General features: G+C 49.0%; 1 protein-coding gene across 1 annotated transcript in view; it reads right to left on the reverse strand.

The window, feature by feature from the left end:
- Positions 1-23,571, reverse strand: part of PTPN13 (protein tyrosine phosphatase non-receptor type 13) — a 121,065-nt gene that overhangs the window by 95,757 nt on the left and 1,737 nt on the right. The gene's annotated exons all lie outside the window — the stretch shown is intronic.

A 23,571-nucleotide genomic window follows, 5' to 3' on the forward strand; every position in this document is an offset into this window, starting at 1 on the left:
GCTGGGCTCAAAGGGGGTTTGCAGGCACTCAAATATCAGCTGCAAAGCCCCAGTGAACAACATTTTGTTTTTTTGGTTTTTTTGTTTTTTTTAAAATCATATTTATTAGAATTTCCAATAATATAAAAATATAACAGAAAAGAAAAGATAGAATACATTTAGAGCCTTACTTTCGTTATCTTCTTTCTAGGACTCCCTCCTCCCCCCCCCCCGACTGTATTCCCCTTTCATTAATTTGGTTCCACAAGCTCTCACTCCCAGTTTAAAACTTAATATGTTTAACCCATTAACCAATTTAAATTATACAATTTTATCATCATCCCTCATCATTAACAGAAAAAGAAAAAAGATTTTTCCCCAAGATCAACCCCCATTTCCTTCCACGAATTCCCTTTTTTTTAAACATGCCAAATCAAAATACCATGATATACAAAAGTTATATAAAGAAATAGAAGATAAAAAATATAAGAAGGTTCAAAAAGATGGTTACATTAGCCTTTGGATTCCAAAACTCCCCCTTCCCTTCCCCGGTTTGAATTCCACATGTCCATCAGTCTATATGTTGTCAGCCTGGAGGTCTCAAGTCCATGGCCAGATTTTTCCCATTCCACCTTGCCGGTTTTCTTTTAATTTGTTTATTTTAATAATGTTTAACTTCAAAAATCCAGTCTAATAGAGGCCTTTAATTTCCTTGGTCTTTGCTGCTCCTCCCATTGTTCTTTCCGTGTCGTAGTTAGTCCTTTGTTCTTTTTATTCCTTACTTTCTCAGGTTTCTTGTCTTGTTCAGCTGCTAAAACGTTCTTATTCCGAAATCTGGTATCTCTACAGAGGTTTGTTGTTCAGGAACAAAAACTTACGTCCAGTCCCTTCCTTTCTTCAATAGAAAATTCTATTGTCTCCTTTTAATGTAAACACCTCTGTAGACAAAATACTATGTCAGTTTTGCAGCTTTCCCAGAAGATAAGTCCTGTGCGAATCCCAGAGTGATTTTCCACGTACGACCACTTGTAATGTCCCGAAACCCCTCTAGGGGGATTGTAGTAACTTTATATCCTCTAATCCAAAAGTCAAATTGTTGTTCCTTATTTTCCGACAGTTTATATCCATATTGTGTCAAATTGTAACAGAATTAGCCAGCAAAGTCCTTGTAACAAAGTCCTCTTTATATTCTCCAACTTTGACAGCTACTTTGACAGCTGTCAAAGTCTCCGTCTCTCTTCGCCAGGCTCTACGAATCGCCCCGGTTCCCAGGGGGGGTTGCATTTTCCCTCTCACCCTCCACTCTTCTCCTCCAGCACAATTCTTGTAATTTCCCATCGTGGAATTAATGATTTTTGTCAGCAATAAACTTCTCTTTCGATCTTGGTTACCCAGTCCTTGTTTTAGAATGTTTACAATCGGGGGGGGGACTGACTTCCTTTTTAGATCCCCCCCGCTCGTGCCGAATCCGAAAAAAATTTCTTTTTTTCTCCTTTTGTACCCGGTTTCCCAATTACTCACGGGTTGTTGTTGATAGTCCGAATTTCCAATGGAAGAAGTCAGCGCTCTCCGTCGAATGGCATGCGGCTGCGCTCGGCAGGGGAAGCAATGGACTCAAAGCACCACGCCACTCCCCGGCACCCGATCCGAAGCCTTTAAAAAGGCTCCTTCACGAGTCGGGAGGGCGCTAGCGGTGCCAGCCGAGTCCCCATGTCCACGGGCTCCGTGCCCGTGGTTTTTGAGGGTCCCCGCGTCGCCGGCGCGGTAGGACCCAGCCCCTGCCGAGCAGACTCCCTCCGGAGCTCGGAGGGAGTCCGCCATTCGGCGATGGCGCCAACCCGGAAGTCCCAGTGAACAACATTTTGAAAGCAACAATGACCAGCTGATTGCCAGGGCTTGCAAAGCACTGTGAAGTGGGCCTCAGTATGCACTGCCAATCAGCTGATCATTGGGGCGTGCAAAGTGCTGCTGTGCTCCACCTTGCTTGCAACTCCCTTTGGAGAACTTCCAGTGCTGTGAGCGCTCCCAGGTTTTGGTTGGCCACAAGCATCAAGTTGACCACTGTGAGAAAAGGATACTGGAGTAGACAGGCCACTGGCATGATCTAACAGGGCTCATCTTATGTTATTAGGCTGAGCCTTTACCTGCATGGCAGGTAAATAGCACAGGCAAAAACAGGTCAGCTGATGTCACTGCGATGTCAGGTGACTGACAGCTGCACACCCTTGCACATTTATCAAATGGCTATGGTTCAGGCTCAACAGCTACTCATCCTTGTCTTACAGTTTTAACATCCTTCTGCTCCTGGTTTTTGCTGTTCTCCAGTTACACAAAGGAGTTTGCTACCTTATTCAGATTTGGTAGCCCCAAAACAGGATTTCTTTTTATCTGCATTATTTGAGTGACTTTGCTAGCAGTCCACACCCCTCCTTCCCCAACCCTATGAAGGCAGGAAATATTTTCATACGCTGTATTTTGTACAGTGGGACCCAATGCCACCTTGAATAGATGAACTAATGTTTCTTCCCCTGTCATTTTGTGTGCGCAATTACTCAGAAAACATCAAAGCCAGAGCGGAACGCTCCAAATTGGAATACCTTTCCTCCCTCAGGTTTCCTTTTTCGGCTTGAAAAACTAATCCGTCAACTAAAAATTACTGCAACGGTGCCTGTCCGGACTAACTCTTAAAGGCAAAACTTAGAACCTAATTGGTGTGCTGGTGGGAATCTGTGTGGCGAAGGCAAAGTGCTGCCCTCTTCACAAGAACTTCCATTCATGCTCCCTGAATAATGTTGCCATGAAGAAAAGCAAACTCTGAGATGATTCAGCCTACACTTGACCTTTTAAGAGAGGAAACCTTCTACCCCCAGAAATGGCAAGCCTTGTAACAATAAACCTCTCTGTAGAGAACTTGACCAAACTGTCAGCCACGCCAGTATGCGGTATTTTTTAGTTATTGCGGAGGTTACTTCCTGTCTTAAAGGACCCAACATCTTTGGTGGGGGAAATCGTCTTGTCCACTCTTGGGAGGGAGTGGGACATTTTTACACCATCTTCATCCACTTTTAGAAACTGTGAGTTAACGCTATTATATAAGATGACAGGAGAAGAGGGCATGTATAAGCCCAAGTGGTAGATTGCACACAGAGTGGTCAATCATAGTGTCAGGGGTTCAGGAGCAGAGGTACAGGAAAGGGAGGAAATAGAGAGCGAGGGGGAGGAGTCCGAAGGAAATGTTAGCGATGACAGCGGTCCGAGGTCTCTGAGTCTTTCCAGCGAATCGGAAGATTCACAGAAAGGGGCTCCCATGGTCAGAGCAAGGGGGGTGCCTAGGGGGACACCCCAGGAAGAAGGGGCCAGAGGGGACTCAGAGAGCAGCAGTTGGAAATCAGGACCAGCGTCCACACCAGAGTGCAGTAGGGGGGAGGAGTCCCAGGCATCGGGATCAGGCGGCGCACTGCCAGTGGGAGGACATGAGTCAGGATTGGCCACGCCTCCATCGGGGAGCGAGGAAACGGTCGAGAGGAAGGTTGAAGGCTGGGCGCGCGCGCCAAGTTCAAATGTACAGGAGGGCGGCGCAGTTGGCAGCCCGGATAGGGAGCCAGGTCCCAAAGCCCGCCGAAAAGAGGGGGAGGAGTCAGGGGGGTCAACGTCAGCGTCAGAAGAATCCAGGAAGGAAGGGACCCCGGGGGGTAGCAGGACCCAGAGGAGAAAGGAGAGACGGAAGAGGTGGAGTAAGGCTAGAATCTTAAACTGGTGTACAGGGGGCGGAGACTCAGATGGAGCTTCGCCGATCTAACCCCTAGACGTAGAGCTGGGGCGCTGCGGCTTGAAAATGGAAACTGTACTTCAATAAAGACTTTTGTACATTACTGCCGGCTAGCGTTGGTCCTCTGTGAGCTGGGACCTGGAGCCAGCTCTGACAGTAAGCTCCATCTCCAAAAGTTTTGCACCAAAAACCTCGTAACGTGAGTGGACGCAGCGAGGGAAGAAGATTGGTGCTTCGCGAGCTCACAAAAGTCAGGCAAGATGACTACAGAACAGCAACTAGCAGCCCTGCAAGATGCAGTGACACAACTCAACGCGGAGGTACTCGCATCCAGGAAAAGGGAAGAGGAAGCGGCTGCCGCCTGCAGGGATCTCCAAGCCAGGTTGGAAGTGCTTGCTAAGCAGGGGCAACCGGGACCCAAATCAGAGGGGATTGGGCTGGGGAAAAGAGGAGGCAGCCTGGTATCTCATTTCGATGGGAATTTGCAGCAGTACCCTAACTTCCGAGCAGACGTGCTGTTTGCGCTGGAACTGCTGGATAAAGACTTTAGAGATGAGCAAGAGAAGGTGGGGTTTATCTTGTCCCATTTGCATGGGGAAGCTAAAGCGTGGCTGCGCAATCTGTGGAGAGATAAGGATCCGGCGCTCCAAAATGCGGATGCATTCATTAAAGCGATGGATTCGTGTTTTTTATCAAATATAGACATTGATATCGCCAGAAAAGACATACATGGGCTCAAACAAGGCAGAGCCAGTGTAAGGCAGTACCATTCCCGCTTTTTTGCATTAGTCCATGCGCTGGGATGGGAGAAGGATTCTGCCCCAGCCAGAGACCTTTTTTGGGAAGGCTTGAATGCAAATGTGAAAGATGAGATTGCAAGGGGGGAGAGACCAAAGAGCACTCAGGAGGTTGTCCAGCGGGCGCTGCAAATTGGGGTGCGTCTGGAAGAACGTCCATGGAACAGAGAAGAAGGACGTTGGGGACGTACGCCAGTGAGAGCACCTCCCCTCTTTCCCAAGGATGCAGCGCGTGCGCAATCCACACCTCCGCAGGGAGGGGGAGAGGAACCGATGGAGATTGGAGGCGCCAGGGCTCAGTCAGCAACCAGAGCCCTAACACCGGGAGCAGTCAAAGCGAAGCCTCCTAGAGGGAACAGGAAGTGCTACATCTGCGACAGTGCTCAGCACATGGCGAAAGAGTGTCCCCAGAGGCTCCACAAGCACACTGCAGCCTCAGCAACAGTAACAGACGCAACTCAGCAGAGAGAACCACAGCAGGGAAACGACAGAGTCTGGCTGGAGGAAGAGGCACTGGGGCCCAGCCAGACAAGTCAATGAAGCCGTCCCCAGAGATTTTGCAGCCCACAGACCCCCTCCCGCCCAAACCAGTGGTGCAGCTCACAGCATCGCTCCAACTACCCAATGGACTCACTATGGAAGTGCCGATTACCATTGACTCTGGTAGTAACGCAGACTTCATAGGACTGGATTTCATTCAAGAGCACAACATAGCACTCCTGCCAGCCACGCTGCCTCTGAAGGTTGTCACGGTGGATGGCAGGGAATTGCTGGGGGGGCAGGTGGTGCAGCAAACGCCTCAGATGGTGATGCAAATTGGGAATCACCGAGAAGTCATCAGCTTCAATGTCACCCAACTGTCGGACACGCCTATAGTATTAGGCATGAGTTGGCTGCACAGGCACAGCCCAGCATTGGCGTGGTACCAGCGACAACTGACCTTCGGCTCCTCATACTGTGCGGAACATTGCATTCTGCCTAGCCCGGAAGGGGAAGAGGATGACCCGCAGCTACAATTAGGCACGCTGCAAGCAGTGCCACTCAAGTACGCAGCGTTTTTGGAGGTTTTCTGCGAGAAGGAAGCGGACAAGCTGCCTCCCCACAGGTCCTATGACTGCAAGATTGACCTCCTGCCAGGGGCGACGCTGCCAACCGGGAAACTGTATTCCATGTCTGAAGACGAGCTGCAGGAACTCAGGGAGTTCATAGACCTCAACTTGAAGCGTGGTTTCATCCAGGAGTCGAAGGCAGTGGGGGGCAGTCCTGTATTCTTTGTGAAGAAGAAGGACACGCCCCAAAAAAGGCTTGTGGTGGACTATAGAATTTTGAACTTGAAAACCAAGCCCACAGCCTTTCCCATGCCCAAGATAGATGACCTGCTCGCAACGGTGAGGAAAGGACGCGTTTTCACAAAGTTGGATCTGCGAGGGGCGTACAACCTGATTCGCATACGGGAGGGCGACGAATGGAAGACTGCCATGTTCACGCCCCTGGGCACCTATGAATACAGAGTTATGCCCTTTGGATTACAAAATGGCTCCCACTGTTTTCAAGCCTTCATGCATCACGTATTGGCGGGTCTCCTCTACAAGAAATGCGTCTGCTTCCTGGACGACATCCTGATATTTTCAGAATCAGAGGAGACCCACGAGGGAGACGTCAAGGAAGTTCTGCAGAGACTGCAGGAGCACAGGCTGTACGCCAAGCTGGAGAAGTGCCAGTTCGACATGAAGGAGGTAGATTTCCTGGGCTACAAGTTGTCGGACAAGGGGCTCGCCATGGACAGCGCCAAGGTTCGCTCAGTGTTGGACTGGAAGAGCCCGCGCAATCGGAAGGAGGTCCAGCGGTTTGTCGGTTTCGCCAACTTTTACCGCAAGTTCATCAAGGGGTTCGCGATGCAGACGGCGGCCATTACCGACACGCTCAGCTCCAAGAAGAAGTAGTTCATCTGGACGGAGCAAGCGGAGCAGTCCTTTCAGAAACTCAAGAGTCTCTTCTCGTCCGAAGAGCAGCTACTGCATGTGAATCCCAGCAGACCGATGAGGGTTGAAACGGACGCCTCAGACAGAGCCGTGGGAGCAGTACTGTTGCAGCAAGACCCGCATGGGGACTGGAGACCGTGTGCCTTCTACTCCAGGAAGCTCAGCAAGTCAGAGCAGAACTACGCCATCTGGGACAGGGAGTTGCTGGCCATTCATGCAGCATTCAAGGCGTGGCGGCACTTCCTCATTGGAGCCAAACACACAGTGCAGGTCCGCACGGACCATAAAAACCTGGAGTACTGGCGCACGGCAAGGTTCCTGAACCAGAGGCACATACGATGGGCGGAGTTCTTTGCGGATTTCGACTTCAGGATAGAGTACATCCCAGGCGACAACAACATCATGGCGGATGCACTGTCCAGAAAGCCGCAATACCTCGAGGAGGCGGCACCAGCAGCGGCCAAGCACATTTTCGCACCGAAAGCGTGGGCGTGCGCTTCAGCAACCGTGGACCTGGATGCTGTACGTCGAGCACTGCAGGAGGACCCCTTCGCACAAGCCAAGATGGAGGAGGTGCACAGGGGCACGGCGGAGGACGACGAGTTCCAGATACGCGACGGATTGCTCATCCGCAGAGGGGCCCTCTACGTACCGGGAGACGACCTCCGCGCGAAAGTACTGCAGCAGTTGCACGACGCACCCACCGCCGGGCACTTTGGCAAAGAGAAGACGGTAGAATTAGTAGCCAGAGATTTTTGGTGGCCCAAGATGCGGGGGGAAGTCGCGGATTACGTCTCGAGGTGCGACACCTGCCAAAGGGCCAAGTCAGTGCACAAACCGCCGGCGGGACTGCTCGAACCGCTGCAGACACCGCTCGAACCGTGGGAGAGGGTGGCCCTGGACTTTGTCACGGATCTACCCAGCTCGAGGGGCAAGACGGCAGTGCTAGTGGTGGTGGACATGTTCACCAAAATGGCCCACTTCATTCCGTGCGCGAAGGTGGCCACGGCGGAACAGACCGCCAAACTGTTCATAGACCACGTGTTCAGGGTTCACGGTCTGCCACGGTCTATCCTGTCCGACCGGGGGCGACAGTTCATCTCGAACTTCTGGCAGAAGCTGATGGGTTTCCTGAACGTCAAGATCAACCTAGCGTCGGCGAGACACCCGCAGACGAACGGACAAGCGGAGCGAGTCAACGCCATCATGCAGCAGTACCTGCGATGCTACGCAAATCAGCAGCCGGCAACATGGGTGGACTACCTGCCGCTCGCTGAGTTCGCCTACAACAACACGAAGCACGTGTCCACGGGGGTGACGCCGTTCTTCGCCAACAACGGGAGGCATCCCAGAACCTTCCCGGGATTAGCGAGAGCGGGGGAGGGGGAGCCACAGGCAGCGGAAGCCTTAGCATCAGAGTTGCAGGAGGTTCACGAACAGCTTCGGAGGCAGTTAGAACTAGCAAAGCACGCATACAAACTGCAGGCTGACAAGCACAGAAGGGTTGGGGAAGACATACAGGTGGGAGACTGGGTTTGGTTAGCAGCCCAGGCAGTGCCGGCCAGATCGTTAGCGAAGAAGAAGCTAGGGCATAAGCAGCTAGGACCTTACCAAGTCGAGGCACAGGTCAATCCAGTGGCCTTCCGGTTGACACTGCCGGAGGGATCCAGAATGCACCCAGTTTTCCATAGATCAGTGCTCACGCCCTACAAAGCACCTCATAGATTTCAGGAGCCAGGCACGGCACCAGACCCGTTCAGGGAGACGCCCACAAGGGGGGGGGTCGCCAAGGCGGGAACCCGTCAACGAGGTCACAGAGATTTTAGACTCGAGATGGGGGGAAGAGGGAGTAGAATATCTTCTCGCCAGAGAAGGTACCCCGGCCAGCGCCAACAGTTGGGTGCCAGACTATGCCTTGGACGAACCTCTTCTCAAGGACGAGTTTCATGCCCTTTTCCCACACAGGCCCATGCCAGCCGAGTATTTCGACGACTGGCTTTTCACACCCACATTTTCAGCCAGCACATTCCAGGGGTTCACCTCGGACGAGGAACCGGCACTAGAAACACGTTCCCCGGAGGGATCACCCTCGGGGTCTGCCTCAGACCGTTCCTATTGGTGGGACGATCGACCAGAGGAGCAGTGGCGCAGGAAGTGGCTGGGGGGTCCTTGGCAGGCAACGTCCCCGGAGGAGACCGGGGGAGAGACGGACATGGACGTGTTGGGGGAGGACCTTGGGTTCGAGCACGGCGGCAAAGAGATGGAAGCAGAGGAAATTGAGGTCGGCGAGAGCACGGAGGACGAGCCGGACTTATCCGGCTGGATGCACGCCACGGGGGACGAACTGTATCCGGCACTCACCCCCACAACGACGGAGCACCCAGTACCCACACCTGAAGGAGGGGAGGGGGGAAGGGGGGGCTTCGAGGGGGGGATGGATGTCAGGGGTTCAGGAGCAGAGGCACAGGAAAGGGAGGAAATAGAGAGCGAGGGGGAGGAGTCCGAAGGAAATGTTAGCGATGACAGCGGTCCGAGGTCTCTGAGTCTTTCCAGCGAATCGGAAGATTCACAGAAAGGGGCTCCCATGGTCAGAGCAAGGGGGGTGCCTAGGGGGACACCCCAGGAAGAAGGGGCCAGAGGGGACTCAGAGAGCAGCAGTTGGAAATCAGGACCAGCGTCCACACCAGAGTGCAGTAGGGGGGAGGAGTCCCAGGCATCGGGATCAGGCGGCGCACTGCCAGTGGGAGGACATGAGTCAGGATTGGCCACGCCTCCATCGGGGAGCGAGGAAACGGTCGAGAGGAAGGTTGAAGGCTGGGCGCGCGCGCCAAGTTCAAATGTACAGGAGGGCGGCGCAGTTGGCAGCCCGGATAGGGAGCCAGGTCCCAAAGCCCGCCGAAAAGAGGGGGAGGAGTCAGGGGGGTCAACGTCAGCGTCAGAAGAATCCAGGAAGGAAGGGACCCCGGGGGGTAGCAGGACCCAGAGGAGAAAGGAGAGACGGAAGAGGTGGAGTAAGGCTAGAATCTTAAACTGGTGTACAGGGGGCGGAGACTCAGATGGAGCTTCGCCGATCTAACCCCTAGACGTAGAGCTGGGGCGCTGCGGCTTGAAAATGGAAACTGTACTTCAATAAAGACTTTTGTACATTACTGCCGGCTAGCGTTGGTCCTCTGTGAGCTGGGACCTGGAGCCAGCTCTGACACATAGCTCCCCAAAACTTGTAACTCGGAAGAGGATCATTGCATGCGGTAGAAAAAAAAATACATTTAGGAGTATCATTCTTCCATCAGAAATAACCGATACTGAGAAGGGCTAAGCTCAGTGACAAGAGCACATGAGCATATAACCGCCCCAGTAGCATCATCCAAAGCACAACTTATCATAAATGTACAATAAGAGAAGATGTCTAGAGGGGCCCCATTGTTGATCTGGAATAGGCAGGGTGGGCGGTTGTAGAGCAACGTGACAACTGGCTATAGAAGCTACAGGGACGGGGTTTCATATGCCATACTTGGTGCAGTGGGATCCAACATCACCTTTAACAGATGAACTAATGTTTTTTTCCCTGTACAGTCATACTTTGGAAGTCGAACGGAAGCTCCTGCAGCCAATCAAAAGCCGTGGAAGCCCCGTTAGACATTCGGGTTCCAAAAGAACAAACCAGAACAATCACTTCCGGGTTTGTAGCGTTCAGGAGCCAAAACGTCCTGAGTTCCAGAGAGTTCAGGATCTAAGGCACGGCTGTATTTTGAGTGTGCAATTTCCCAAAACGTACTATAGGACTGCGATGATAGGGTGAAGGTCTTTACAACTAGGGTTTCAATGGAGATTTTTTTTTTTACTACAACTCCATGACCATTTGCAACACTGGCTGGGGCTGATGAGGGTTGCTGCCCAAAAACATTTGAAGGGCACGAGGTCACAGAAAACTGGCCCAGAAAAAAAGGTATACAAGGCCAATGCTTGCAAAGAAATATTTGAAGGCAACATCTTGAAGATCAAACTGGAGCTGCAGAATAGACTTTAATCTGAATCCAACCACGGCAAAAAGAAAATAAGAAGATGGGTTTTTCTTCTTCTTCTTCTGGGGTAGCCTGCTAAATTTGCCAAACTGAAATCAGCCAAACACATAGACAAATGCAACCGCTTGCCAAATTTCTTGAGAAGCAAGCACAAAAGGAACATTACTGATAAAATGTGAGGTAGAAAATCTAGTATGAAAACTAACTCCTTCTCCCTTGTTCACTCACAGACTCTAAGAGAGAATGCATGGATAGTCACAAAAGAGACAGTTCCAACATTCAGAAAACAGTAAGTGGTACAGGCCTCCCTGAAAGCAGAAAGTGAACTTAACCAGGGAGAAGACTAGGCTAGAACCATTAGACATAGCATCCTACTTTTTCACATACAGGAAGATTTTGATGTGTGGCATCAATCAAATGTGTCATGTGCTCATCAGCTTATGTAGACAGCTGCACCACATTCCGCTTCAGCTATGGGGATGCACTGAAACATGCAATTCTCAACCACTTTATTGATAGACGCTAAGATTCCTGCTCTATGGAAACAGCCCTGTCTCTTTCTATGCAACCCTTCTTTGGCTTCTTGTCTCTCTCACGCCCCTTATGGGCACACCTGACGATAATACTCCAGAACACATGGACCAAACTGCATTTCTCTCGCTGTGGTTCTAAATGTGCCCTGCTCTGACTGGGACCAGCCCTCCACCAGCCCCTGCAAAATGAATCAGGAAGCGGCTGTAGGTAAAATGGTCAACAAACCTTTCTTGGCTACTGACCTGGCTGGCTTTGTGCTAAGGATTTTACGAACACAGAAAGCCACTTTTTACAAACAATTAATTTAGTACCCCTGCTGTGGCAGCTACACATTCCACCTTTGCAGCCCATCTCTGCAGCCTAGGTATTGTTGTATGATTTCTCACTTCCTCAAGGAAAGGGATAAATTCCAGGGTCAGCAATCACAGAGGAAAAGTAAGTGTGAACAAGCCCTTAGATTTATTGCTTTATTTATTTGTGCATGGTGTTGTTGGGTTTTTTTTAACCCATCCTGGGCAGTCAAAGAGAGGCTCTGAAGCCTCAAGGGACCTTCAACTAACCCTCCGCTCTCCCTCTGCCTTTCTGCCCAATTTAAAAATGCAAAGTAATGTTTTCTTCGCCTGCTCCTTCGTAAGTGGTCCCATGTGTCATTTGTTACAGGGATGGACCTCTCTTTGAAAGGCTGTTCAGGCCTAAGGTAAAGGTAAAGGGATCCCTGACCATTAGGTCCAGTCGTGACTGACTCTGGGGTTGCGGCGCTCATCTCGCTTTATTGGCCGAGGGAGCCGGCGTACAGCTTCCGGGTCATGTGGCCAGCATGACCAAGCTGCTTCTGGCGAACCAGAGCAGCGCACGGAAACACTGTTCAGTCCTAGTCTAGTTTAAAGTCAAAGAACTGTAGGAGCAAGTGAGCAGGGCATTAGAGGTTACCCACCAGCAGTTATCACCCAAATAGCAGACCTGGTCACAGAGCTCCTGATTAAGGCGAGACGCGTTGTATATTCCTATTTAAATCACAGCAATTATTTCTGAATGTCCATCTCTATTCACAGAACTTCACGTATACAATGTTTAGGCAAATCTGTGCTCACTTTCCAGATGACACATTTCCTCTTTTCGGCGACCCGTTAAGTCACCATCCTATTCTTCTCCTTAGTTCATGGTGGGGGTGGCTCTCTTTTAAAGCCCTGAAGAGAGATCTGCGGATATCAGGAGACCATGTCCCAACAATCGGCTCCCATCAGCCAAGTAAGCATTCCTAACAAAGGAATAGCTGGCAGACAGCCATGTCAATGGCCTTTGCTCCCGGGTCCTCCTCTCGCACGCTTGCCTGGTCTTCTTTCGCCTCCTACACTGCCTGGCCTCTCGCCCTGGACTGAGTCTTGCCCCAGATCTCGTCTAGGCAAAACCACCCACTGCTCTGTCCCTTGTCGAAGACTGCGGACAGGGCTGTGCACTCCTTAACTCAGCTAAATGTCAATTAAACAAAGGAAGTTGCTTTATAATATGCCCCAAGAGCCTCCTGTTGTTCCCCTTCTAAATACCTCGTACCGTTGCATCCTCCGCAGGGAGGAAGACAAAGCGGTTTGCCATTTGGGTCCTCCCACTCAGAAGTCCTTTGATGCAGTGTGTCCATGTATAAAGTGATTTTTAAGTTGAGTTGTGCTTTTTAAAATACCTCCCCACCCCCACCCCCAAAAAAGTCACTCCTGTTTGTGTCTCTGCACAGTTGCTCTCAAGTGACTCTCTTTTCCAAAGTCTTGCTGCTGCTAAATCTCCCTGCTCTCCCCACCCTCAAAATCCAGGAGTTCTTCCAGCGAAAGGGAATTTTAATCTTCTTTCCAGGACCACTGGAATTTTTGTTTTTTTGTTTTTGTATGGCCCTTGGTCAGTTGTGTGTCATTTTCAGCAATTAGCTACCAGATCGGTGAGCTAATTCTAGAGCTATGCAGCCTGTTCACAGAAGCCTTGTGAGTTTTAATAAGCAGTGCCAGAAGACAACTAAGTTTGTTTGTTTGGTTTTTTTAAAGCGTATATTTACGAAGGCAATGCAGCCTCATTATTCCGGCAAACAAGGCAATGGCACAAAACAAAAAACAGATGATTTCTTGCAATCTGTTTGCATGTGCCATGAAAAGTCAACCATTTCACAATTCAAGAAAAGCCAGAATTTTTTTGATCATGCTACTGGTGCAAAGCCATTCCCTTTGCCTCTCTCTGTGTCAACTCAATGACAGCATAGCAGTGAGACAGTATGCTCTTGCTTAAGCTTCTCAGCCAGCCCCAACCCAAAGAAAAAGTGAACTGGGTGAATTAGCGTCAATCGCTCTCAGCCTAACCTAACCTACCTCGCAGGTTTGTTGTGAGGGTTCTTTAAAATTTCTAGAAGAAGGGTGAGATGAAAACAAATTAAACAGTAACTGAGCATACCTCAGTTACTAAAAAGCAGAGACATTACCTTGCCAACAAAGGTCCGTATAGTTAAAGCTATGATTTTCCCAGTAGTGATGTATGGAAGTGAGAGCTGGACCATAAGAAAGGCTGGTCGCCGAATTATTACTATTATCATTGCTTAAATTTGTATGCTGCCCTATACCCACAGGTCTCAGGGCGGTTACAACATAAAGTCACAATACAAAAACACATAGTAGAAACAAAAACAACTATGTACTCCAAAAGCACAACATAACGAAGATGCAATTAAAAATCATGCAGCATTTAGCACTGCGCATTGTAATTGCTACAAGAGGGAGAAAAGGAATTCTGCCAAGACCCTTTGCAATTTTCAACAGGTCTTTGGGGGTGGGGATGACAGTTGGGAACCACTGGTATAGTGGTCAGAATGTCAGACAAGTCCTGGACAGACCCAGATCCAAATCCTGACTCAGCAATGAAACCTAACCCACCTCATAGGGTTGTTGTGAAAAACACAATGGAGGAGGGAGTAATTTTGCATGCTTTCTGGTGCTCCTAAGAGGGAAAAGTAATAAATACAAAGGTGGTGCACTATCTTTCTAGGTCCTCCAATTCTTTAATTTTCAGGAGTAGGGAGCCCTGCACTGTAACCTTCCACTTAAATATGGAAGCTCCCACCGCCATGCTATGATCGCTACAACTCATTTAGGTTTCTTATACATACATATGCGCTCACTTACACAAGTTTGCAATTACTGGGTTACTGGTAGTGAGTACAAGAGGTCAACTGGAACATATTCAAAGGTTTTATGTTGCTAGGTAAGCCCAATAATTGTAAAGGATGGATTGAGTTGTCTTTATTATTCTTACGTTCCCTAACGAGGACTTGACAGTTTGTACAGAACCTCCCTGTTTCGCAATATGAGTCCTGGACAAGGCAAGAGCACTCCCTTTCCTTACAAGAGTCGGCACCTCCCATCCACCTGTCACGGTGGCATGAATGTATAAGCGGCACCGTGAATATTTACTGATTCAGTGAATCTCCCGACGTGTCAAGACTGACAAAATTTCGTCACAATTACCAGGTTCGCCATAGCTCAGGTAGACACACACCGTACTTTTCTGTCTATAAAACACCCCCATGTATAAGACACCCCCATTTGGGGGGAGTGAGATTTAAGAAAATGGGGGGAGATGGCACAAAATTATTGAGCTTTTTTGTGGAGGATTGCACAGAGTTGTTCAGCTTTTTTAGGTGGGGGAATTATCGAGGATGTTGAACTTTTTTAAGGGGGGGGGAGCCGAAAATTGCTCTCCCACACGCATCAAAAAAATCTGCCTCCTGTCTGTCCCCTTGCTGGCAGAAGCTGCCAGTCGCCCGCCCAATTGATGCAACGCTGGCCAATCAACACCACCCATTGACGCAGCAACCAATGACACGCACAATAGCAGCCAACAGCCACAACAGCAACCAATCAAACGTCCATCCTATGTAGAAGACGGCCCCATGTTTTTAGCTTGATTTCTAAGGGAAAAAACATAGTCTTATACACGGAAATGTACGGCAATTCCTCTTCAAATCTCCTATATGCCCACAAAATTAAAATTCTGGAATACTAGGCATTAAATCTTTCTTTTTTTTTTAAGCCTCATTCATAACTCCAGGCATTTCCTAGCTGGAGGAACAGGAGGGTACTTAAGGAACGTGACAGCCACAGAAATGTTCTCAAGTGAAGCACAACCTGCTATTAGCTTGGAAGGGAAAACCCCACACTCAACTCTCCAACAACAGCACCATTTGACCAAAGGAGCAGACAAGGAGCTGCAAAATCGCTCTTAAAAACTTAAGATCAAACAGCAACAATGCCACTATAAACGGTAATAAGGGCAGAAAGGCTCCATTAAGTGTTGCCTTCTGCAGTTTTGGTAAGCTATCCTGTTTAAAGAGGCAACACCTAACTGACTTTTCAGAGGAACAAAATAAAGGAAAGACCTGCTCTTCTACATACACCGATGCCCATAACACATAAAAGAACCATCACTGGAAAGACCTGTTATTTCTGACCTCATGCAGTATAAGCGTACAAGATGCAGCATGCGTCTGCATGCAACAGAAGACTACAAGGCACAGCACACACCCTCTGAATGACAAGTGCTAATGCAGGTAATTAAACAGGTGGAATAATAGGACTGGCCCGGGATAGGCATCTTTGTGCAGATTAGCCTGGCATATATTTTGATGTTGAAATGGAGGTTAAAAATTGCTGGCCTCTCCTTCCCTGCTCAGAGACTAATGCTATGAATTAGGGCATGGAAAACTGTGTTAAACGGCTTGCTTTGCAGCCCTGCCAAGGGGACCTCATGTGCCTCCTGCAGATGCGCCTTCTTAGAATCCACATTTCTCATGTTGCGGTCATCAGCGGCTGAGATAACTTTGGAGCTGACAAAGGACAAGGCCAATCAGTGCCCAAAATTGTAGCCTCTGCATTCAGAGTCAGCATCCTATTCAAGTAACTGTGAACTCCAAGTGAGACTCCTTATGTAGATGGAAAGGTACCTTCCACGCACAAATCCAAAGATTTCAGGGGAAGTCTGCGTACAAAAAGGCTTTAGGGGGGAAAGAGCCAAGTGCAATGGGTACAGAATGCTGACCAACTGTCAAGGAGTTTAAAAACAGAATTCCAGGTGCGGAATGATATATCCCAAGAAAAGAGAAGGGGAGCACTCCATACTGCAACACTTCGCTGCAGGTCTCACTTGCATCTCCCGTTACCAAGCGCAAGAGACAAACCACAGGTCCGTAATGCTGACGAGGTTTTAGGCGCATGTGGCTGGCAAACTGCTGGAGACAGCATTTTGAGCTTGATGAACCTCTGATCTTATTAAGCAAAGCAATTCTGGCGTTCTTATAAATGTTTCTTGAACGTAAGAGGCTGCCTTGAATCGAGTCAGACCACTGGTTCACTGAGCTTAGCACTGTTTGCTCTTGACTGGCAGTGGTCTTATAACGTCTTTGGCAGGAATCCTTCCACCAGAGACCCTTTAGCTGACAATGCTGGAATCGAACCCTGAACTCTCTGCGCGCAATGTGGTTTAAAACTGAGCTGTCATCTAGTCCCCTCCACGTACAGTGGTACCTCTGGTTGCGAACAGGATCCGTTCCGGAGGCCTGTTCGCAACCTGAGAAGAACACAACCCGCGTCTGAGCATGCGCGGGTCGCGATTCACCACTTCTGTGCATGCACGTTGACATCATTTTGCGCGTCTGCGCATGTGCGAGCGGCGAAACCCGGAAGTAACCCTTTCCGGTACTTCCAGGTCGCTGCGGGACGCAACCTGAAAACGCGCAACCTGAAGCAAACGTAACATGAGGTATGACTGTACTGATGTAAGCAAGGAGGCATGTTTGGTTGGCTCCCCTTCAATTTCAAGTTTCAACGTCACCCCAAATGCTGTTGGGTTTTGCATCGTGATAAGCACTGAACTACACAACTATCCTGTAAGTCAGTGCATTAATTGCTCCCTTTCACAGATGACATCATGGAGGCCAGATTATCAAGACAACATAAGGAGTAGAATCATAGAGTTGGAAAGGACCCTGAGGATCGTCTACCCACTGCAATGCAGGAATATGCAGCTGTCCCATGTGGGGATCAAACCTGCAACCTCATGCTCTTAACCAACTGAGCTGCCCAGGCTGAGCAACATCCAATGCCTGACCATAGGAGACCACAACTCCTAATCTACTTTTGTTGCTTATAAAAACCAAAGACTATTAATTTAGAAATGTCATTCTTACAGCGGGGGGGGGGGAGGGGGTTGAGGGTTGGATTACCTTAGTGCAGGGGTCAGCAAACTTTTTCAGCAGGGGGCCGGTCCACTGTCCCTCAGACCTTGTGGGGGGCTGGACTATATTGGGGGGGGAGAATGAATTCCTATGCCCCACAAATAACCCAGAGATGCATTTTAAATAAAAGCACACATTCTACTCATGAAAAACATGCTGATTCCTGGACCGTCCGAGGGCCGGATTTAGAAGGGATTGGGCCGGATCTGGCCCCCGGGCCTTAGTTTGCCTACCCATGCCTTAGTGGAAAGCAGTCAGGGGCCACCTTCCAGCAGTGGCTGGGGCCTGACCCAAAAGTGGCTGGGGCTACATAAACACCAAACACACAATTCACACACACACACACACACACACACACACCCTCTATCTTCCATGCATTAGGACAGTCTTTTAAAGATTGCTTTCTAAGTCAGGAGCAACAAGTTCACAATATTCTGTTCCTCGGCTCAGGGGGAAAAAAATATGGAAAGATTACTACAACATGATGTACATCATCAATACTGGGCTAGAAGCCATGTTCTAATAGTTATACACCGAGTATCTGTGATCCCATTGTCTAGGAGTGTTGCCTGGGAATCCTAGCCAGAGCAAGAAGTGACTTTGTTGTTATCGCTTCGATCTTAGAAGCTGGTATTAAGCAAGCGCTCTGCTAGCTCGAGGGCACTCTCACATAAACATCTGAGGAATTATCTCCATCCTCCTCCTCATTATTATTAAATATAATAAATAATGATAGTATTCTAATGAAACCTGCTGGAAATCTTGGGAACAGGGGGTCTTAGCCTAGGGTGGTGAGATGCTCTCTTGGGGCTTCTTCAGACAAGGGACAGGGGGCGGGCTGGTGTGGAGGACTCCCTGGTCCTGAATGGGGTAACTGTGCCCCTGAAGGACCAGGTGCGCAGCCTGGGAGTCATTTTGGACTCACAGCTGTCCATGGAGGCGCAGGTCAATTCTATATCCAGGGCAGCTGTCTACCAGCTCCACCTGGTATGCAGGCTGAGACCCTATCTGCCTGCGGACTGTCTTGCCAGAGTGGTGCATGCTCTAGTTATCACCCACTTGGACTACTGCAATGCGCTCTATGTGGGGCTACCTTTGAAGGTGACCCAGAAACTACAACTAATCCAGAATGCGACAGCTAGACTGGTGACTGGGGGCGGTCGCCGAGACCACATAACACCAGTCTTGAAAGACCTACATTGGCTCCCAGTACATTTCCGAGCACAATTCAAAGTGTTGGTGTTGACCTTTAAAGCCCTAAACGGCCTCGGTCCAGTATACCTGAAGGAGTGTCTGCACCCCCATCGTTCTGCCCGGACACTGAGGTCCAGCACCGAGGGCCTTCTGGCGGTTCCCTCATTGCGAGAAGCAAAGCTACAGGGAACCAGGCAGAGGGCCTTCTTGGTAGTGGCGCCCGCCCTGTGGAACGCCCTCCCATCAGATGTCAAAGAGATAAACAACTACCTGACATTCAGAAGACATCTTAAGGCAGCCCTGTTCAGGGAAGTTTTTAACGTGTGACATCTTAGTGTATTTTTGGTCTTTGTGGAAGCGGCCCAGAGTGGCTGGGGAAACCCAGCCAGATGGGCGGGGTACAAATAATAAATTAATAATAATTAATAATAATAATTTCTTGCACACAGAACAGTTCCTTATAGGAAAATGCTCATAAACAGCATGGAGGTAATGACAAATGGCCATGCATCTATTTCCCTCCATGTGCAGCACATGTGTTAATTGCAGCAGAACCTGGTGCGCAAGTGATGGTTCTATGTAGCAATCTACTTTCCATGCAAGAGTTTTGTGATGTGTAAAGTGGCCCCAAGTCAAAGTGGAACTGTGTGAGCTTCTCCAAGAGGAAATGAGCTCCAGTATGAGGTCAACATGTTGGAGAATACACAGCAGCATCAATGAAGGCATGACCTTGCATGTACAAAAGTTGGACACAATAACCGGATAGAGCCAATAGTTGCCATCTCAACCCTACCCCACTTATGGATCTATTAAATCACCAGAGGAAGCCAGCAGTTAATCACACCAAGCAAGCTGGTGTTAACTCTTTATTGGCAAAAGAGGATCTGCACAGGAGTGTCAGGCCCAGTGAGAACAGCAACTCAGGTCTGGCCCCCATGAAGCACTTGCCAAGACTAAACGTCCCTGCCTCCACACAGCCAGCTATGTCTTCTCTCCAGGGTTTTCCCAAGCAATTGGAGACTTTGCCTACATGCCTGCCTTTGCTCCTCGCGCTTCATGCCTCTTCTGGTTCGGTGGAGGGGGTAGCTTTTTGCAGCAGGATGGGGAGATACCCATGCCTCTACACCAGCCTCACTCATCTCTGCCTCTTGGCCTCCCTTCTCTAGTGTTTCTGCTTCTGCCTCTGGACTTCTCTCTGCCACAGACTCTCCCAGCTCACTAAGCCCTGTTACCTCTTCAGTATATACCGTATTGGCCCGAATATAAGCCGCACCTTTAAAATTAAAAGGGGGAAAAGTCAATACCTGAATATAAGCTGCTCTCGTAAAATTCTGCAGGCACTCACACCCGTTCCGTTTTACTGCATGTCTGTTTCAGCAGCGATATTGTAAAAGCCTACTTTTGTAAGGTCGCGAATTTAAGCCGCACTTTGTAACTTTTCACGGTCAGAATTTGGGGGAAAAGTGAGGGTTATATTCAGGCCAATATGGGAATACCTGGTTTTCAGGATTTGCACAGGCTGCCAATCTGCTACTGGGCCAAGTTCAAGGTTTGTGGCACTAACTTATAAGGGACTCTACATCTCAAGAGGGAGGTTTTCTGAAAGATCACCCTTCTATACCCAGTAGGCCACTGTGCTGTGCCGGAGAGGTGTGCTTTCAGTGTGGCTGCCTCTGTTCTGCAGAAAAAACATCCCCATTGAGAAATGAAAGGCACCCACTATCTGTACTTCCCGAGAACAGCTGAAGACATTTCTGTTTCAGCAAGATTTTCCAGCAGGATGAAAAGGTCTCTCTGCCTTGAGCTGTTCATTTTGTACCGTTTCTAAAGCGTACTTTGCAACTGCTTTTAACAGTGTTTTTAGTTGTTCTTTTATGGAGTGTTTGTAAATCACCTTGAGAAAAATGCAAAATACCATTCATCAATTACTAAACAACAACAGAGCATGCTAAGAAATGGCTGAAGGGATGACTGAAGGGGAGGGAAGTGGATGGGTTGTAACATTTCCTGATTTCACATTGTCAATAAGATATATGACCGCGGGCTGGCACTAGATGTGGTTAAAAAGTCTCCAGAATGACTAATCAATACCAAAAACATTGCACAAGACCTGCAATTCCTTCCCACTTTTCAAGAAAAGCATGTGCAATGAAAGGCACATTTGCACGGTGCTTTAACAGTCCCCATTTGGTTTGGTTTTACGACTTAATAATAAAACCCCTATTTATGGAAGATGAAAGGGCAGGGTACTCTTACTACATCGTCTGTGCAGTTCCCTCAAAGTGGTCTGAAGACAATGCAGGAATCCGAAAGTAAGCGTGCAATTCAGAAGTGTGCAAGCGAATCAATAAAAAGGCTTTATTTGTGTGTTTGTGAGGATAGTATCAAGCTTGAGATCACCACAGAATTCAAGGACAGTAAATCTCATGAATCCCAGGCAATTCCCAGACTGCGTAAGGGGGCTTTCTGAACAGGATTAGTCCTTGGAAGTTACTCGCATAGAAGAAAACGAGGGATCTTTTTGGGTGAAGGTGCACAGGGTTGGTTTACAATTCAGGCTTCCTTTATAGAGTGGTACCTCGGGTTAAGAACTTAATTCGTTCTGGAGGTCCGTTCTTAACCTGAAACTGTTCTTAACTGAGATACCACTTTAGCTAATGGGGCCTCCTGCTGCCGCCACGCCGCCAGAGCATGATTTCTCTTCTCATCCTGCAGCAAAGTTCTTAATCCGAGGTACTATTTCTGGGTTAGCGGAGTCTGTAACCTGAAGCGCCTGTAACCCGAGGTACCACTGCAGATTGTAAAAATAATAATACAGGAGCTCTCAGAGGGCACAGAACAGAGCTGTTCATCACCATTCCCTCTAAAAGCAAATTTGAGGGTGGAGTGCCAATCAATCTGGAAGAAAACAGAGGTTCATGAAAAAGTCCTCATGAAAATATTTTAGTGTGGATTTCTCCTGATTTACTTATTTTTTGCCTAATATTTTTAATATGTCATTTCCGCAAATATATGCATTCTTAACCATGCTTTACCCCAGTATATTCAATTTTGTACACATTACTTGGCTGGACAACTGCACTGCAAAATCTGGAATATTTTGAAGGATGGCTGTGCTTCAGTTCTCATATTGCTCTGGAATGCTCAAATTAGGCAGGTTCGCCTTTAACGACAAACCAAGTCGAATTTCTCCCTCGTCCCTGTGGGTACGGTAGGGTATCTCACAGAACAGCCTAGCCATTGCATTCTGCGCTAGCTGCAACGTTGCCTTGAGCTCCCCGCCCCCTTTTTAAAGGAAAACTGGGGTAGAAACCTTCCAATCAAACAAGAGTGAGGGACTTCTTCCAAGCATCTAGGATCAGGGCTACACCTTCCATGAGACAAGGTGAAGCGACTGCCTCAGGTGGCAGGTTCCACAGGGGCAGCAACAGCTCTGGCATGCTCCTTGGAGGCCAATGTTGCCATCTCTACAGCGGCCTCTTGGCAAATACATGGCCCTGCTGGGTCTCCTCTCAACCTAGTCCCCAGTGTAGATCTTTGTTCTCCATTTCTTCCCCATGTAGATCTTCAGCCATTCCCTCTTCCCTAGCAGGAGATGTCTTGGATAATCCCTGTCTAGGATTATCCTGAGATAATGCAAATGAAGTGGTCTGAAAGCATTCTAAAGCAGCCTTCACCAGCTTAGAGACTTCCAAGTGTTTCAGACCACAACTCCCATCAGGGGCTGATGGGAGTTGTGGTCCGAAACACCTGGAAGACACCAGACTGGTAAGGGCTCTTCCCAAAGTGTCAGGAAGACCCTAACTGTGCTGGTCCCAGGGGTAACCCGAGCAACGCGGTCCAGGTCCGGTCCCGAATCCAAGGGTTCCGTGAGGAGTCAGTGCAACAGGGCCAAGGCAGGACCCGAGGCAGGAAACCAGGCAAGGTCAGGCACAGGATCACAGGCAAGTTCTGGCAAACAGCAATGTTGCTCCCGCAACCTGGGATGGGGTCCAGCAGCCTTTTATCTCTGTTGGGGTAACGGCCGGTCCTGATCCCCCGGCGACTCACCTCTCTGTCTCGCCCGAAGGCGAGCACCCCTCCTGCGAGTACTCAGGTCTCTCCTTCTCTCAGACCTCAGTCTCTGCAGCTTGGGAGATGTCGGTGGGTTACTAGACCCAGGGGCCGCCTCAGCCTCTCCTGACCCAACTGGTAGTGGAGCAGCTGTAAGTGATTGCCCAGCTGGAGGCAACGAGGTAATCCCCGCATCTGGAGCTGGTGTTTGTTGCAGGGGAACCTGGGCAGACTGGGGCTCTTCAGAATCAGGCCCCAGACTACGTTCAGCTGCCATCTGAGGCAAAGGATCCGGTGTGGACTGAGACTCCTCTCGCTCCGAGTTCGAGTCCCAGGCCATCACACCAACCTTAACATCAAGACAATAACACTGACCTGCTTTGCTGAGCTGCCATAAGCAGAACTACAGGAAAATGTGTGGCTTTGAACATTCTTAAGTGCTATGGGAATACTAGGCACGGTTATTATTTCTATTACTGCAGTGATGATGGATATATGAATTGCAGTCAGCTACAGATTATTATTATTATGCTACCTCCTCTCCCTACAGTTCTACTCTCTCTCTATATAGATGTATATTCCTCCTAGGATAAATGCAGGACAAAGTACAATGGTCCCCTATCTCCACTGGTGCGAACCACCTTCAACAGTGAACTGGCCTGCAGTGAGAATGAAAGCATTTTAAACGAATGAAGAAAGAGCAAGCAAAGGCAGAAGAGAAAACGGGTTTTAATTCCCCACTTTTCAGAGAGAGAAAAGGACGACAGGATGTGCACAACTGGGTTTACTGAGATAAAGTTTTCCCCAAGTACCTTGGCTATGCACTCACAGAGAGGGCGGTGGGCTCTTGTGGGCGTTGCTTTTTTGGAACGGCAATAAAACGTGACCTTTGAGACTCATTTTTTCGCATTAAGGAGTTTGGAGTAGGAGGAGAGACTGCCCCAGGCTTTTCTCCTTGACACGGCGCCAAATGTGTCAT

The sequence above is a fragment of the Podarcis pityusensis genome (assembly GCF_964106645.2).
Source record: "Podarcis pityusensis genome assembly, chromosome: 9".
Taxonomy (NCBI): Eukaryota; Metazoa; Chordata; class Lepidosauria; order Squamata; family Lacertidae; genus Podarcis; species Podarcis pityusensis.